This window comes from Ixodes scapularis, unplaced genomic scaffold, assembly GCF_016920785.2.
Source record: "Ixodes scapularis isolate PalLabHiFi unplaced genomic scaffold, ASM1692078v2 PGA_scaffold13__105_contigs__length_92229423, whole genome shotgun sequence".
NCBI classification, from domain to species: Eukaryota; Metazoa; Arthropoda; class Arachnida; order Ixodida; family Ixodidae; genus Ixodes; species Ixodes scapularis.
In genome coordinates this window covers 80,691,860-80,711,119 of record NW_024609839.1, presented here as the reverse complement: position 1 = coordinate 80,711,119, position 19,260 = coordinate 80,691,860, and the positions used below count along the sequence as shown (strand labels likewise).

The 19,260-nt window shown below is 48.8% G+C and overlaps 1 protein-coding gene across 1 annotated transcript in view; it reads right to left on the bottom strand.

Moving 5' to 3' along the window:
- LOC8032952 (beta-1,4-glucuronyltransferase 1) overlaps positions 1–19,260 on the bottom strand; it is a 38,182-nt gene that overhangs the window by 831 nt on the left and 18,091 nt on the right. The window lies entirely within an intron of this gene.

Here is a 19,260-nt window from a genome sequence, read left to right as displayed (position 1 = left end):
CATAAGCAAACCATTGAAATGCGATTTTATCGGCGTCGGTGGAGTCCCCCTGCCCCTTTTCGCATTCGAATGGTTGATTCTACGTCTTCCTGACGATGTCTGACTACTTGAGCGGCCTCAGCGAAATTACCGGGTCTCGTTATACCGCGAAACTTCCCGTGAATAATGTAATATGCGGCGATCCATTCCGCGTGGACGCCGCAGAATGGACGCTAAAGCCTCATTCGCAAGTTGAGATTTTACTCGCAATTTTCAGTCGCGACGCCGTTCGGGCTGCAGAAGCGTGAACCGTAGCTGAGGTGGTCGACGTCGATACAGAAAATCGCAAGCAGAATCGGACCAAGCGAATTAGGCATAACAAGTCGGTGACGGTCACTGGTAACAACGATCAACATCTCCTTGTACCTACTGTTTACATCGAGCCTGCTTACCAACCTTCAAACTTAAGTCTTTTGAGGCCTGCACTTATTTCTTATCGCAAGTACCGGGCCAACATTTGGTGGCCGGCGTCGTCTAAGAGAGCAGACGACAAAACATTTCAAAGAGCAGACGACAGTTCGAACGATCAGGTGGCCGTTTGAGCTTGAAGACGCACTGAACGTGCTCCGCAGGTGGTCCGCACAGCTTAACGGTTTTCTGGTGCTCATGTTGGAACAAAACAAATAAATCTAATTATCACAAGTATCCGCGAATTCAACCCAAAGTACTTCCCGCCCAAGCAGTCGTTGTCCGACGGCGTCTGCTTTTCCCTTTTCAAGGCATATATTCAGAATCTCGGACGAACCGAGCACGTGAAAACTGACATTCAAACCTTTCTCGACACTTTCGGCACGGCCCCAGTCGCGCCGTTTTGACGAGAAAGCAGGTTTTTGTCTGGTTCCTTCCAAAAATACGCAGGAATACACGTCTGCCATGGGAACTTCTGCCCACAGCCCCAGACCGGAAGTGCGACCGACGCGCCACCACCGCGCCGTGACGTCACAGAGTTGAGTTAGTGTATACACTAAACCATACTTGTACGTAATCCGTTACAAGTAACGTAATTACTTGTAATCCCTTACATTTATTAGTAATTTTGTAACGGAATAATTACACATTTTTAGAGTTAAGGTAATTTACTTACATATTTACTTAACGGATTACTTGTAAATCGTTACATTTTTAATCTACGACCCCCCCCCCCCCCCTTTCCCTTCGGAGAGAAAAAAAATATTGTTCATTTTGGTAAAGTCGACTGCAGTCACACTGTCGCGCACATTGATGTCCAGCGCAAATGGAGGCTTGACACTCATCAATTCCACAGAGCAGTTCTTTACAACATGAAGCCCCTGAAAAAAAATGTCTTTTTTCGCATACCCGAACAACATATTCAGAAAATCTAAATAGGCACTTCTAAACAAAAAAAAAAAAAAAAAAAAAAGTGGGTTTAAAGGGGTGATGAAACACATTTCCAACTTTTTCCTGTTTAGCTTTCCTCCTCAGCTCATTAATCGCGCATTCTACCAAACAGTTCAAGAAGGCGGAAAGGAGGGACTCCCCTCTTGCTCGGACTGTCGTTAGTGTACCCGGACACAGCCATTCTCTTCCTGGAAGATTAGCCCGTCGCTCAAAATTCAGACAAAAGTTGCTTTCCCCACACCGTTCACCCCGAAGCTGACAGTGCTGTGGGAGCTACGTGCTAGTTGGGCCAGCCACATTCTTGTCACGTGATCACGCTCTCTCGCACATACCCACCCGCAGAGAATGAGGCCAGATCATGAAAGGGAGGCGGCTGATTGGTCCGGCAAGCACTTAGCTTCCACCACAACGTCAGCTTGGGGGTGAAGGGAAAAAAGTGAGGTCCGGTGTCGCGTGACGTGCGTTTGGTCCCGGTGACGCTCCTTGGGGACCGCGGATGTATCCCAGTGAAAAGGGAGAGAGCTTACTAAGGGAAGGATGTACAAAATAGTCCGCTGTGCTTTCAAATTTTCGTAGCGAAAGTCAGAATTTTGACTTTCTATCCTTTTTCTTTTGGCCCACTGAACGGTTTGCTATTAGTAAAATTCCAATCTAAATTGATTTATCCCAGCCCAAAATTCGTTTCATGGGCTTTTTAAGTTATATCCGTTTTTTCAGTCCCCTTTTTTAATTTGCAATTGAAGACAGGGATAGAGGGACTCCAAGTGATTGTGTGGATCTTCAAGAAGCTCAAGGCATAATCGCACAGACAAGAATTAACAATGTCCCCCTCGATTATAGTGGATAATGCCACGCGCGCAGCTGGCCAAGTAGGCAGCGCGTGCGTGGCCTAACGGTTATCTCGCTTGCCTCCCACGCAGAAGGCCAGGGTTCGATTCCTGGCCGCGACTACACATTTTTCTTGACAGTGTAATTTGATGTTCTGGTGAATTCGAGAACCGTCTTACTGATTCGAGGTTAGAATGTTCTCCACGCCGAACGATCCAGAAACCCACGAGGGTACATAAGGGATCCCGCAAGGCGAGAGGAGTCAGTTTCGCCCCAGCGTTCGACTCTGCTGTTACGCCGACTTCGACGCTCCCTTATTACCTTTTGTACCCTTTTATTTTTGGCACAAGTTCGCCACATTAAACGTTTATTTATTCCTGTTTATTTCTTGTTTATTGGTCACCACCCGTGAAATTTTGGTGGAGGTGCGGGGTACCCGCATGCCCGTGCAGCGCTCCCCTCCGAGTTCCCGCAGTGCAAGTCCGGACCCAGCCTCCCGAGGACCGAGCGAAGACCAGATCGAGACCCGATCCAGTCGCCGCACCCAAGGTCTACCCCCGGAACACGGACTTCTGCCACCCCGGACCAGGCAGCCAACGAAGCCGACGATGGACAACCAGTCGTCGCAGAACCCGTGCGCCGCCGCCGTCGTATACCTTCCCGTCGCACCCCGGACTCCGACGCCATACCACGGGGAGGTACACGAGGACGTTGAAGATTGGCTGCAACATTACGAACGAGTTGCTCGCCATAACGCATGGACTCCGGAGCAGTGCCTTCAGAACGTCTACTTCGCTCTGGAAGGCACGGCACGCACCTGGTTCGAGAACCACGAAGCGTCAATTTCGTCGTGGCAAGACTTCCAGACGGAACTTCGACGCACGTTTGCCAGCCAGCAGCGACGTCAGCGGGCCGAGGAACTTCTTCAAGCAAGAAGCCAAGGGCCAAACGAGAGCGTCACAAGTTTCGTCGAGGACGTTCTCCGCCTCATGAACCGCGCCGACCCAAACGCTCCTGACGAGAAGAAGCTGCGGTTCCTGATGCGAGGGGTGAAAGAGACCATCTTCGGAGGCCTTGTCCGCAACCCCCAGCCACCTTCGAAGATTTCGTCAAGGAAGCCACAAACATCGAACGGGCCCTTCAAGCACGGGCCTCCCATTACCAGCGACTTCCCGGCGTCGCTGCCTTCTCGACTTCCAGCTGCACCGGCCCGGACCTCCGCGACATCACCCGGGACGTCGTGCGGGAGGAAATCAGGAAGCTTCTTCCTGCTGCCGCAAGCCCGGATTCGCCCTCAATCGCCGTGATTGTCCGGGAAGAAGTTCAGAAGGCGCTGCAGCCACAAGCTCTTGTCAACGCCGCTCCCGAACAACCGACACTGAGCTACGCCGCAGCTACTCGACGACCACCGCCCCCTGCTCACCCGTACACCGCGCCACCCCGACGTGAACCTCCAGCGCCGCAGTTTCCCCGACGCCAGGAAGATCGGGCGCACGCCCACCCAGAACAGGCAGCGCCACGAAAGACCGACGTGTGGAGGACAGCGGATCGACGACCCCTGTGCTATCACTGCGGTGAAGCTGGCCACATTTACCGTCGATGCCCCTACAGACAACTGGGGCTGCGCGGGTTCCACCCGAGCGACCCGCGCCCAAGATACGACAAACGCCCTCGCGACATTGAGGAGTACCTCCGACGCTCGCCCTCCCCAGTGTCGTCTCTCTGCCGTGAAGCCCGCTCCCCATCACCACGACGTTCAGCGTTCCCAGCGCAACGACCCCGCCGAGAGAGCCTATCTCCCCTGCGTCGCCGGGAAAACTAAGTGCGGCAACGCCTGGAGGTGACGTTGCCGAAAACGACGGAAGCAAACAGCCTCCAAGAACGCCGGAGCGCTCCCACTCTACCGACGCCCAGCATCGTACCGACGTCCCTGCAACGGTGTCCAACAGCCTAAACGTTGTTATCGACGGCCTCGACGGATCGGCACTCGTGGACACCGGAGCGGACTACTCAGTCTTGAGTGGGAGGCTCTCTCGCCGCCTGCGAAAAGTGACGACGCCGTGGGATGGACCTCAAATACGAACCGCCGGAGGGCATCACACCAGTCGGAAGATGCACCGCTCGCATCAAGATCCATGGGGAGACGTGCCCTGTGAAATTTGTCATTGTACAAGACTGTGCCAGGGACGTCATTCTCGGCATGGACTTTCTGTCTGAATACGGCGCCGCCATCGACCTTCGTGAAAACAGATTGACGCTGCGAACCCCTGTGCCACCTTCAGAGAAACCTTAAACAGCGTCAGCCGCCATCCGAGTCGCTGCCGACCACGTGAACCTGCCACCGCGATCAAGTGTTGTCATACCCGTCGTGGCCGATACAGCTACCTCCGGCGCAGTTGTCTTGGAAGGCAACCTTCAATTGCTCCTAGGAAGAGGAATAGGCCTCGCAAAAGGAGTAGCTGAACTTCAGGATGGGCGGACTGTGGTCCTCGTGACGAACTTCCGAAATGAAACGCAACACCTCACAAAAGGTGCCGCTGTGGGCCACGTCGAGAAACTTCGGAACTCCGCCGAAATCGCCGCGTTTGTTGAAGAATCATCACCACCTCAGCAAGGCAGTAGGTCGCCAGCGCAGCTTGACATTGACCCTAAGCTTCCGGGCCCAAAACGACGGCAGCTGATTAACCTCCTCACCGAGTACCGCGACTGCTTTGCGACGTCGTCGAGGGTGCGCCAAACTGCCGTTGCGAAGCACCGAATCGTTACCGAGGACGACGCGCGCCCTGTGCGTCGATCGCCGTACAGAGTCTCCGTCAAAGAAAGGGAGGTGATCCAGGAGCAAGTCCAAGGGATGCTGAACGACGACATAATCCAGCCATCAAGCAGTCCTTGGGCTTCTCCAGTCGTACTAGTTAAGAAGAAGGACGGAACGCTTAGGTTCTGCGTGGACTACCGGCAGCTGAACGCGGTGACGAAGAAAGACGTCTACCCACTTCCCCGCATCGACGACACGTTAGACCGGCTGCGCCACTCTCGATACTTCTCATCGATGGACCTGAAGAGCGGCTACTGGCAGATCGAAGCCGACGAACGGGACCGAGAGAAGACAGCATTCGTCACGCCGGATGGGCTGTACGAGTTCAAGATGATGTCCTTCGGACTATGCACGGCGCCAGCAACTTTCCAGCGTGTCATGGACACCGTACTGGCAGGACTGAAGTGGCAGCTGTCTCGTCTACCTCGATGACGTCGTAGTGTTTTCCAGCGACTTCGACGAGCACTTGCGACGACTCCGTGCTGTTCTTCAAGCCATACGGACCGCCGGACTCACCCTCAAGCCGTCAAAGTGTCGGTTCGCCTATGACGAATTGAAGTTTCTAGGTCACGTGGTTAATAACGAAGGCTTTCGCCCCGACCCAGAGAAGACTCGCGCCGTCGCGTCATTTCCAGCGCCGACAGACAAGAAGGCCGTGCGAAGATTCCTTGGACTTTGTGCCTACTATCGCCGCTTTGTTCGGGATTTCGCAAGGATTTCCGCACCACTCACAAACCTCACGAAGGACGCCGAGAGGTTCCAATGGGCAGAGGAACAGCAGCAAGCATTCGACGAGCTGAAGCGACGACTCCAGACGCCTCCGGTTCTTGGACATTTCGATCAGGATGCGGACACCGAGATTCACACTGACGCAAGTAACGCCGGACTTGGCGCGGTACAAGGCACCGAGCGAGTCATCGCCTACGCAAGTCGGACACTGTCCAAGGCAGAGAGAAACTACTCCACGACTGAGAAGGAATGGCTTGCGGTCGTCTGGGCAATTACGAAGTTTCGTCCGTACTTGTACGGAAGCCCGTTCCGCGTAGTCACGGACCACCACTCGCTCTGCTGGCTTGCGAACCTCAAGGACCCGTCAGGACGCCTCGCTCGATGGAGCCTCCGGCTACAAGAGTTCAACATGACTGTAGTTTACAAGTCGGGACGCAAGCACAGCGACGCTGACTGCCTGTCCAGGGCCCCTGTCGAAACACCTCCCGGCAGCAGCGACGACGACGACGACGAGTGCTTCCTAGGGGCAGTGAACACCGATGACATGGCACGACGTCAACGAGACGATCCGGAGCTGCGCGCCTTAATGGAGCACCTGGAAGGGCGCGTGAGTACCGTGCCCCGTGTTTTCTCACGAGCCCTGCCAACCTTCGCCATTCGACAAGGTGTACTCTACAAAGAGAACTTCGGGGACAACAACTCGCCGTGGCTGCTGGTAATCCCGACCGACCTTCGAGAGGAGATCTTTCAAGCATGTCACGACGACCCGACGTCCGGACACCTTGGATACAGCAGGACATTGGCCCGTATTCGTGAAAAGTATTACTGGCCCAAGCTCCCCAAAACCGTCCACCACTACACCCGAACCCGCCACGAGTGTCAGCGACGCAAGAAACCGCCGACGAAGCCGGCAGGTCTCCTGCAGCCAATTCCTCCGCCAACTGCACCGTTCCAGCAGATCGGAATGGATCTACTTGGTCCTTTTCCGCCGTCGACCCTGGGAAACCGTTGGATAATCGTCGCCACAGATTATCTCACGCGGTACGCAGAAACGAAAGCCCTTCCTTCGGGGAATGCGGTTGAAGTCGCCAAGTTTTTCCTCGATTCCATTGTCCTCCGGCACGGCGCTCCCGAAGTTCTGATTACAGATCGCGGATCGTCGTTCATGGCACAGCTGACCCAAGAAATTCTCCGGCTCAGTCACACCAGCCACCGTCGTACCACCGCATACCATCCGCAGACCAACGGGCTGACGGAACGACTCAACAGGACAATTGCCGACATGATCTCTATGTACGTCGACGTTGAGCACAAGACGTGGGACGAGGTGTTGCTCTACGTCACGTTCGCCTACAATACGGCGGTTCAAGAGACCACTGGATTCACACCTTTCCAGCTGGTACATGGTCGGAAGGTAACGACCATGCTGGACGCAATGCTGCCCCATGAGCCATCTGACAATGAGAGTGACGACGCCCAGGCGGTTGCTCAACGCGCCGAAGAAGTCCGCCAGCTCGCCCGACTCATGATTCAAGACCAGCAACGCGTCGACGCGGGCCGCTACAACCTTCGTCGCAGGGACGTTGACTTCCAGCCCGGAGACAGGGTGTGGGCGTGGACGCCCATCCGTCGCCGCGGCCTCAGTGAGAAACTGCTGAAACGGTACTTTGGACCATACAAGGTACTTCGTCGCCTCGGCGAGCTGAACTACGAGGTGATGCCCGACGGAACACAAACATCGTCACGCCGCCCACCACGACCTGAGGTCGTCCACGCCGTGCGACTGAAGCCGTATTACGCTCGATAGGACTGTGGACCTTATCTGTTCCAAATGGCCCTTTAGCTTACCGTTCTGTTTTATTTGCTTCGTTTTGTTTTTAGGTTGCATCGGGACGATGCACTTTTTAAAGGGGGGAGTAATGCCACGCGCGCAGCTGGCCAAGTAGGCAGCGCGCGCGTGGACTAACGGTTATCGCGCTTGCCTCCCACGCAGAAGGCCAGGGTTCGATTCCTGGCCGCGACTACACATTTTTGTTGACAGTGTAATTTGATGTTCTAGTGAATTCGAGAACCGTCTTACTGATTCGAGGTTAGGATGTTCTACACACCTAACCTTCTACGCCGAACGATCCAGAAACCCACGAGGGTACATAAGGGATTCCGCAAGACGAGCGGAGTCAGTTTCGCCCCAGCGTTCGACTCTGCTGTTACGCCGACTTCGACGCCCGCGACGCTCTCTTATTATCTTTTGTACCCTTTTATTTTTGGCACAAGTTCGCCACATTAAACGTTTCTTTATTCCTGTTTATTTCTTGTTTATTGGTCACCCCTAGAGCCACTCTATATGGCAGCGTAGCTGCCAGAGTAGCGACACGACGCAAAATTATCTAGATACACGACGTCAGAAGCGCCTATAGTGATCTCCATTTTGGGCCTGGGAGGTTTCTATGGTAACCGTACTGCTAGCGACGCCGGGCGGCAACCTTTATCTAGTTGATATCTCCATTCGTTAATTGAAAAATAGTAAAAGACCTAAAAGCCGCTTTGCATGGCGGTACGGCACGGGCCTCTGGAGGAGCGGTGCCTGTTTCTTCTGTGAAATGAGACGATTTGCTGCGTGCCATCAGAGGCGAGTGGTTTTCCACGCTGCCGGGATGGCGGCGGCTTCGTGGGACGAAGGTACCGTCCTTGTACTTTCGGACTTCGCTCCTATGGAACAAAATCCGATTACGCCGGCCGCGACAGGACGATTGCCTTGGGACATGACTGCTGCTCGACTGCCCCATAGTAAGAGAATGTATGCTTCGCACCATACTTCTTCAAGACCCAATCATTCACTCAAGATGAAATTATCTCACCGACTGGCGGGGAGCGACGTCGACGACGGTATCACCCTTGTTTTAAGCGATGAACAGTTGACGGGGTTAAACCAGGAAGGACAGCATGATGGTCTACAGAGGATTGTTAACGCCATCACAAGAGACGGACGCCGGATATGAGGTGGTCTTGCCGACAGGCCCAGTGGTCGTCCGAAAGTTTACCGGCATGCAAAATGTCAATCTTTTTATCTGGTTCACGCATACCCGTGTTAAAGAGGCCATGAAATGATTCTTTAACTTCTTTTTTAGCTTTAATCCTCAACCCAAAAGAGAACACTGGAATCACGCGGTCGTGACATGCTAGGACACCGGTGCGATGACCCAAAGCTTCCACCGTGCTTTTTAAGCACACCATAGAACTTGTCATTCGCAAGTGCACTCATGTGCACTCATTGGCCACGAACGCGAATTCAAATATTCATCGACGAATTGATTGCTGACGAGCGCATACGTCTGAGTGACGCAGTTTTCGTGTTAAATGCGTGAGCTGGGGTCGGCCGACATTCATTTTGGCTTTTGTAGGCAGTGCAAAGAGGATATTGAGAACCATTCACACATGATGATAGCATCATAGCACACGGACATCAATGAGTACAAAACGGGCCCAGCTACACAAAATAAATATTACACTCGTAAAAAATAATTGTCTGTGACTTGCTAATTAGAAAGACGAACACACCTCTGAGCATATAAATTTAATAGTGTGTGTTGATGCATTCTTATAGAGCAGGTCATTTCATATACGTCATTTGAGCAAACGCCAGCTTGTCACTTGAAAAAACAACACAAAAAAACACTGCGATCAAATGCAAGCTATTGCAACGAAAGGACGTTTATCGAAGTCTTCAGAACTGTCAATTCGTGAAATCGTCGATTAGTACAAAAGGTTAAACGTCGCAGGCGTTTCCTCGCTTAAAGTTGCTGTGATTATTCGGTCCTACACACGACGTATACCTTTCGTTTAAATTCTCAGAAATGCCAACAATCAAAGGAAGCTAGAAAATGCGAAAATGTTATCCTAAAAGCTACATAGTAAAATCTTTGATTAATACAAAACGTAAAAATCGCAGGAGCTTCCTCGCTAAAAGTTTGTGATTACGCGGTTACCTGGGGCTGAAACAACTTCCCCAAGGTCCAACATGCGACGCATGCAATTCGCATTGATTCTCAGACATTCCAACGTTCAAACAAGGCTAGGAGTTTGCGAAAATTGCATGCAAAGTGTCTTATCGATCCTCGAACACATCCAGGAATGCGAGCACCGCTACGGCGACATGACTGATGCTGTCGCACAGGTGCTAATATCCAGACCGACCTTGCACAGAAAGGGTATAAAGTATCATCCTTTCAGATCTTCACGTTTTACCTGCGTCAGAGAGCACAAAGAAGTCCGAAATCGTCGGCAAGCAGCGGCACATTACGACTACCGCGCACCGAACAAACTCGTATCCACCACCTCTGGGCGTTGCCATCTTACCGGTGACATCACGGCTTTTGCGAGGTCACGTGACGAGTAGTCACTCGGTTGCTAAGGAAACCGAGCCAGCTCAGCTCGTTGCTATGGTACCGCGTGTGACCAATCACCTTGAGAGGCGGCACAGGGAAAAGCGTGGCGCTACTCTGGCAGCTACGCTGCCATATCGAGTGGCTCTAGTCACCACCCGTGACAATATGACAATTTCCAAAATGCCACAACAGGAGAGGACGCTTCGTCTACCCTAAAATTAAAGCGAAGTGATAATAAGTGAAAGTGTTATAGCAACAAGCATCCTCGTTCGTTGCTGCACAAAAGGCATTAGGACGCTTGCCAACATTTTTATTAAAGAACAGGATGTATCTTCTTTAGCTTCTTTTCATCTTATTAAAGAACGATCGGGTATCTCTGTAGTAAATCCTAGTGCGATACGTTAAGAGTGCGATTTATGCAGACCGTCCAAAGTGGAATCGAAGCGTTAGTGTACACACTTCTGTAACAACAAGACAAAAGAGGTGAAGGTAAGCATGAGCAAGCTCCATATAACAGCATGCAGCTTCCAATAACCAATATCCTACAATGCGACACTTGCACGATGCTAGCCTAACCTCAAATGCCGATCCCTTCTACATGTATACGAAACAAAGGTGCGCAAAAACTGCCGTCACTTCAACGCGGCACAAATACCAAAAGAGAAGCGGAGAAAGGACGCTAACGAAGTCGGCAACAGCTCTCACAGCGAAGCCTTGTCAACAGATTTCACTTAGCAATCAGAACCAGTGATTGAGGTCGTTCGGCAACACGCGTTTCCACGCACTGCGTCGACGACGAACGGCGTCAAACACAGATTCCCATGTATACGCTGCCGATTCAGACATCGTGACTTTAGTCTGTTCCCCATACACTCGAGCTGGCGGCTTCGACGGAGACGAGCGTCCTGTATACCTTTGTCCTTTCGTGTAATCTACTGAGTACTGACAACACCTGCCGGATTAATAAAAGTATGTGTCATATGGCCTTTCGTCGTCATCCCAACAACATCGAGCGACAACACAGATTAGACACGAGCCCTGCTTCAACTTTCGGCTGGGCCTCGTCTCCAATCAACACGTCGACGGACACTCGGCATCGTGCCCAATTAAAGTCCCTCGATACTTCTTTTTACAAGTAACGACAACCAATACAAATGACATCGCACATTCAGCTGGAACAAAATGGCGGCGTTCAGTTCAGTCTTCCGCCATGCGCCGCCATTCACTTCCTAAAACCTCCACCGTCACGCAGTCGGCGCATCGAAGAATTTGCTTTTTGTAGGAAGCTCTAATCTAGGAGCTTTGTCCCAATTTGTATGCAAAATTCTTTCCAGCTATCGTCATCATGTCATTAAAACCCACCATATTGCTTTATTTTCTTCTTTTTTCTTTATGTTCCTGCTATGGGCGAGGCGCGTCTGAATTTGACTCTGTTTTCATGATATTTGGACAATGTATTTGTGCACTCGATGGGTTCAGTTTTGGTTTGAAAAAGAAATGAAAGACGGCCGCGAAATTCTGGAAGAGGAATTGTCAGCAACGGGGGTCGCGAGGCTCGTCACGCAAGCAGCAAACTGGGCCATCCAGGTTAGTAAACGGTCTTTATGGAAGAAGCCGTGTGAAGAGTTCGCACAGGACTCGAAGCACGTGATAATATTTTAGACCTACGATTCTCAGTTTGCCGAGACCATTGTCTCTCGGGCGAAACTACTAGCAAACCCTCCCCCCCCCCCCAAAAAAAAAAAAAATGGCGTAAATTTAATAACGAGTACATTAGATGCCGCTTCTTTTTTTAGAAATGCTTACTATCCCATAGAGCGGTAACGTTCCATGAAAAAAAAAAAAAAAAGGCGGTAGTTCACAAACCAATTATTCTCGAGATGTTGGAACTGTACTAGCCAAATTCTTCCTCTGGAGATTGAGATATAAACTGTCATGTCAAGGTCCTATAAAAAATAAAAAAATGCAACTGGAATTGTTTCTGGAAAGCTGAAATCCAGATTGCTGACAATGGAATATTATTTGAAAACCTGAAATCCAGATGGGGTCCTGATAGATTTCCAGTTCCATAATACAAATAGCGGAAAGTTATACTGTTCCATTTCGTGGAGGTATGCATTAATTCTGTTCCGCATGAACACGCTCACGCAACTCAACGAACTTGGGACCACGCAACTCGCTCCCCCACTCAAATGTGTCTATGCACCCACGCAACGAAAGAAATTTTCACTAAAGAAATGGTGTAAAGCTACATTTACGCCGCGAGACACATTTTAGTGAAGAGCAAAACGGAAAATACCATCTACCTCAAGACCTAGATTTTGGGACAGAAGTTAGATTCAGTTTCGCTCCAAACTCAAAACGTACCTCCAAACAAAAACACCGATTAAAAAAAAAAAAAAAAAAAAAAAACGACGGAGAAAATTTTTTTTTTTTTGACGTACGTACTTCTTTAAGCACTTAAATATGCTTTGGAAGTTCAGTGTTCTTTTAAGGTCTGTTCACACAAAGCAGACGTTGCGCTTGCAAGTGCATTTACTTCCTGCCACATTAAAACCAAAAACAAAAAAAAAAACAAAGAAATAAAAAACTACAAAGTGGCGGTCATGCAGCTAATAAGCAGTTTGCAAGGGCAGCCACGCATTTTACCCAAAGTTTTTGACGGTAGAAAGCCTCTCGAAACGACAGGAAACGGCTGAAAAACGTCATATCCGCCAGAGTAAAAATTGAGGTTGGACCGCGGAGGACTCTACGTGCCATCCCAGCCAATCCAGAGCTGTTCACGTATCACGTGACTATGCGCCCTGCCGTCTTTGCACCCCTTTCGAAGGTCACGTGGGACTCATAACAGCGTTGGATTGGCTTCCACAACTCCGTAGCGTTCTCTGTGGTTCATAGTAAGGTGAAATGGAGCGGAGTAGTTAGCCTTCAAGTTCATTTAAAAATAGACAAAAACAATATTTAAATGTGTTTATGGGCGGAAGGCGCCAAATGTGGGAATTCCAACTGATTGAGCTTATACCCTTGTGAGAGATTGTGTAATGAAATACAAGTATCCGTATTTAATTTCAAATACTCGCATGTATACACCAACTCATGTTTACAAACAAACCGGAGCGCCCGGAGCGCCCCTAGCGGACGCCACCGGCGCCGCGCATGCGCGATGGGGGTGTGGGCAAAAAGCTCGCCGTCGCCCATAAACAAACCACTGAAATGCGATGTTGTCGGCGCCGGTGTGAGTCCCCGCGCTCTTTTTCGCGTTGGAACTGTTGATTCCACGTCCTCCTAACGATGTCTGACTACTTGAGCAGCGTCAGCGAAATTAACGAGGCTCGTTACACCGCAAAACTTCGCGTGAATCATCTGACATGCGGCGATTCATTCCGCGTGGACGCCGCAGAACGTACGCTAAAGCCTGATTCGCATGATGAGATTTCGCTCTCAATTTTCAGTAGCGACGTCGCTCGAACTGTAAAAGCGTGAACCGTAGCTGAGATGGTCGACGTCGATACTGAAAATCGCAAGCAGAATCTAACCAAGTGAATCAGGCATAACAAGTCGGTGATGGCCACTGGTAACAACGATCAACATCTCCTTGTATCTACTGTTTACGTCGAGCCTGCTTACCAACCTTCAAACTTAAGTCTTTTAAGGCCCGCACTTAATTCTTATCGCAGGTACCGGGCCCACGTTTGGTCTACGGGCCGGTGTCCTGTAAAAGAGCAGACGACAAGCAGAAACGTTTGAAAGAGCAGACGACAGTTCGAACGATCAGGCGACCGTTTGAACTTGAAGACGCACTGAACGTAGTCCGCAGGTGGTCCGTACAACTTGACCGTTTTCGGCGTTCGTTTTGGAACAAAACAAATAAATTTGATGACCAGTAGTATTCGTGAATTTAACCCAAAATGCTTCCCGCCCAAGCAATCGTGGTCCGACGGCGTCTGGTTTTCCCTTTTCACGGCACATATCCGCGTTCTCGGACGAACCGAGCGCCTGAAAACTGACCTTCAAACCTTTCTCGACACTTTTGGTACAGCCCCAGTCGCAGCATTTTGACGAGAAGGCAGGTTTTTGTCTGGTTTCTTTCAAAACAACGCAGGAATACACGTCTCAAATGGGCTCTTCCGCCCACAGCCCCAGACCGGAAGTGCGTCCGACGCGCCACCACCGCGCCGTGACGTAACAGAGATGAGTTTCAGGCGATTCCAGATAAGAAAAACACGTGGCTAACCTACTGCAGCTGTAGGAAACGAGCAGAGAGAAGGATGGTTAGGCCGTAGACTTTCCGGTTTTAACCGGAAAAACACCGATAAACATCTGTCGGTGTCAAAAATACAAATATGGGTTTACAAGAAAAAACGCCGATAAACATCCGTTGGCATGAACGATGCAATACGGTTTAACAAAAAGAAAAAAAGAAAGAAAAAGAGACCAGTCGATATTTGGAAATTTTTGTTTTATGGCATATTTACACTTGCGGATTTCGCGGGCGGACCAGCGCAGGCGGAAAGTGATTTTTGAAGCCGGGTGGCAAAATCGACTCCTCCCTGGCGGAAAATATGGATATGGGTCTCGGACTGATCTAGATTTTGCGCCAGCGACGAGTTGATTTCGCCACCCGAATCCAAGATCCACTTTCTGCCTGCGTGGGTCCGCCCACGAATCCGCAGGTGTATTTTGTCGAAACCCTCCTCTTAAACTTACGCAACCTTCTTTTTTCACGAGACTTCTTAAACATATATGATTACCTCTTTTAAGATTCGTGCGATACACCAATAATTAGGAAATTAATACACACACAAAAAACATCACACACAAAAGTACATGAGTTCATTTTCCTTAGAAGTAAACACCGCAAAGGGGTTGGTTTCTTAGCGAACAAATTCCCCAGACAAAAAAAACTAAATTGATTCCGTCGCGTACGCCCGTTCAATCATACCTAAAAAAAAAAAAAAATCGGAAAAAACAACAAGCAAGCAATCACCGAAGGCAACTGCGTTCAAGCTTTCTGTATGAAAGCGACTCCGTTTCCAAAGTTCAGACATCGCAAGAGCGAACAAATCACTCAAATGCAAGATTAATTTGATACCGGCCGTCACGTCTCTTCAATCATTTTGACGAACATAAACGGCAACAGCGGAAGAAACTTAGTCCACGCTTGTCGCCTATTCGAGCGACTATATTCCGAAGTCCCGACACATGACACCTTTCTCCTTTTGTTTACCTAATGCCCCACTTATTCCTCTTTTACCGTTGCGTCGTTGATTACACCATTCTTTTCCCGCATCTACAGCGCCCCCCTCCCTCTACCCCGGCAATTAGACGCCCAAGGAAAATAAAGCGAGTATATTATGCGGCGTTTCCGCCGCATCCGCCGTCGTCCACTTAAATGTTGTGTCCGTGAGCCTCGCTGAAATCCAGACACAACAGAAACAAAGGAGGATATATATAACGCCCGGGCCAGTTTTTTCCTCGTAAAGACCTTGCTAAGCCAGAGAAAAGAAACTGAGGCTGCATCGCGTGTAACGAAGTGAGACGTATACGCGGTTTCTTAGAGCAAGAAACAAATGCGATACTCTCACGGAACAGACAGGAAAGCGTGTATACGCTCACAAAAAAAGTACACCTAAAAAAAAAAAAAGAGTAACGCTCCGAGGCGCATTTATAGTTTTTTTTTTTTTCGCGAAACATCTTATGTTGTTTACGTTTCTCAAAATACGCTTAATGGCGAGTTCCGCTGGTTTGCCTCAAGATTTGCTAAACGCACCAACAAACATTGCTGGAATAGTTACCCAAACATTAGGCCCAAATATTTTTTTTTTTTTCTCGCGAAGTTATCGAATTTACAATTTTGGTCTTCAACGCATTTTTTTTTTTTTTTTTTTTCAAAGTGCACTCTTTGGAGCGTATACTTTGTTCCCAACTGGTTACAAGCAGTTTACTGGTGTCAAAACGAATGCCTTTAGAAGATGGCTCCAGCACTCGCGCAGCAGCGCGAAACACAATGCTCGACGTAGTCCAGTTTTAGACTGCCTGCCCGCTCGACCTGCAAGCCTGCCTTTCCCCACGTCATGACGCTGAAAAGGGCGGGTATACGTTTGAATGTTAGCTTTTGGCGTATTTTTCACTTGCCGATTTCACCGTAACTATTGCGAATTTTGCGATACGAAATAGCGTACCGGAAAGGGTAAAAGCCGGTGATTCCGCGAATATAGTTAGTTGGGGAAGCTAAAAAATATCGCCGGAATTACCCCTTTAACCCGGGGTCCCACCGTTCATACGTCATACAAAAGACAGTGTGCGGACATTGTCTGAGCATAGCCTCCTATATACTGACAAAGCCTAAAGGATCGCCACGAGAAGCGGCCGCCGAATTGGAAAAGGTGGAGCGGCAGACAACGGATGAGAGGAGAGCCACGTGCCTGGCGCCCCGCTGCGGCGACACGCCGAAACACACTTCTCCCGAGCGAACAAGTGTGTTTCGGGTCCTCGCCGCTGCAAAAGCTGTGCGCCGACGTCCTGGTGCCCAGAGAAATGGCTGTTTGATGCCCCGTGCTACCAGGTCTTCGCGCTCCAAAACTGCCACCGGACACTCTATATGGCTTCGTCGTCGAACTGCCAGGCTTTGTAAGTATAGAGGAGGCTACAGCTCGACTCAAAAGCGAAATGAGAAATCACGTGGTTGAGACGTGCTTGTGGTGCACGAATTTGCACGGTGCTTTTCGAGCCCGCCGTGGAACTTGTCCACCGCGAGCGATGGTATAAGTGCCGTCACGGCACTCGTGAGCCACGAACGCGAATCTAAATGTTTGTCGACGGATTGACTATTGACGAGCGCATATACGTCCATGTGACGCAGTGCTCTTGTTCAATGTGTGAGCTGGGGCCGGCTTACGTGCTTTGGGGCTTTGGGTACCGCGGACGTATCACGGTGAAAAAGGCGGAGAACTTACGAAGTAGAGGAGGTACGAAATAGTTCGTTATATTTTCAAATTTTCGTGGCGAAAAGCTGGCTTTTTACTTTCTACTATCTTGCTTTTGGCCCACTAAGCGACACGCGATTAGTAAAATCTCAATCTAAAATAATTTATCCCAGCCTAAAATTTATTTCATGGCTCTTTTTAAGGAAGCGTGTAGGCGAATAAAAATGCAAGCCAAAAAGGGCCTCGAAAGCGCTCTAAGTCCACAAGTTGAATTTTCCATAAGTCATATTCGGAGATTTCGGTAACCCACACTTTATATGGGAAACTTCAGAATCTTAGACGTGTTTTCTCAGACTTTCAGGCTATAGAGTACTAAACACGAGCAACGGAATTCTGCAGCGCTTATGGGTGGACTGTGGCTGTACACATTTTTCTGGTTTATATATGCTTGATTGTGGTGCTATTATTTAAGTTCGCGCGAACTTGTCAACTCTATAAAACTTAGGTACTTTTTTTTTTTATCTCGCTTCGGCGTTTTAGATACGTAGAACTTATTTTTATTATTTTTTTCAAGCAAATTTTGAGATTTTACGTGACAAATCTACAAAAGAAAAATTTTGGTACGACCCAGTGAAAGACGAGATCAATTTCGACCGCCTGGGAATTTTAACGTGCAACAGAAACCTCAGTTACACGGCGCTCTTCATCAATACCATCAGGGATGGGCAAAATACATGCAAATATGTATCGAAATACAAATGCAAAATACTTCGTCCAAAATGTATTTAATTACAAATCTAATTACATTTCCAAAAAAAGCATTTAATTACAAGATAAAAATACAACCAAAAGTATTTGGTCTCCTCCAAATACTTTTCCAAATACATTCCTCAAAATTTGCGTCAGCGACTTCAGGGCACCTGCAACGGATTTCTGGGTATCCCATTCTAATTTTGCATCGCACACTCGGGAGTTAGTGTGCGAGGCTCTAGTAACGTAATAGAAATGTAATCACAAAAAAATGTAATCAGCTTGGACGTAATAGGTGAAAAAAGAACAAAGCTTCAAGCAGCTTTTTTTGTCGATTACATTTTGGTATAGACCAACAAAGAACCGAGACGACCAAAACGCGCAGCACTAGCTGGAAAATTTTTTATCGTTGCAACTCGCGCCAGTTACGAAAATCTGGACGACTCGCGCATTTGGAATGTTTCAGGCAAAAATATGGATGGAAATCAGGCTGGAAAGCATCACAAGTTGTCACAGGCACTTATTCAGCCAGTCTGCCTGTGAACGTCGATTTCGTCACTCTTCTTGCCCTGGACTAGTACCGTAATCACAAAGTCACTAAACGCTTGTGCTTGATTGAGAGACACTGCATTCGGTGCAGAACGTAGTTTTCTTCCTGCTCTGGACACGTTTTAGGATGAGCAAAATGAGTCGTGACAATACATTTGAGAGATGTATTTTCGCCCACAAAATTGTATTTAATTACAATTGTATTTGAAATACCGACGTTTTAGTATTTAAATACACACGTCAAATATACTACCCAATCTGTAATTAAACACAAATGCGAAATACACAAAGTATTTGAAATACGTTTTTCAAATACTTGTATTTGAAATACTGCCCATCCCTGAATACCATTGATTATACTGATCACATTGATTACACTCTTGCCAGGGCTAGGAAAATGTTGTACTTTCTCCGTAGGAATTTTAAAAATAATCACGTAGGGTGAAAGGACGTTATATTCTTCTTGTAGAAGGGTTTGAAATGGGGCTTGTTGGTAGAACATATTTAGTGGTTAAAAGCGCGAAAAACAACGGACGAGTAGTAGACACACACACACCAGTGACACCACAGAGTGCTGCTTACAATTGGTTTTATCTTGGAAAAACACACTCACCGCAAAACTGACCCAAGACACACATCCTATTCACTTCCAGTCGCCACTCATCACATTTTCTGCTTTCACACTGCGCATGATCGTAGAAACGATAGCTCCGATTCGTACAGGGTCACTGATGGGGCCATTAACCGTTGTACTCTCCTTTACAATCTAAAATAAATAAAAGAAAAACGCTTCCGCTATCTCCCTTCTCTTCTTATTCTTGTTTCGTACCAAGATAACGGTGTTGTCGAAATAAGTTACGCATTCACACCTATTACAATG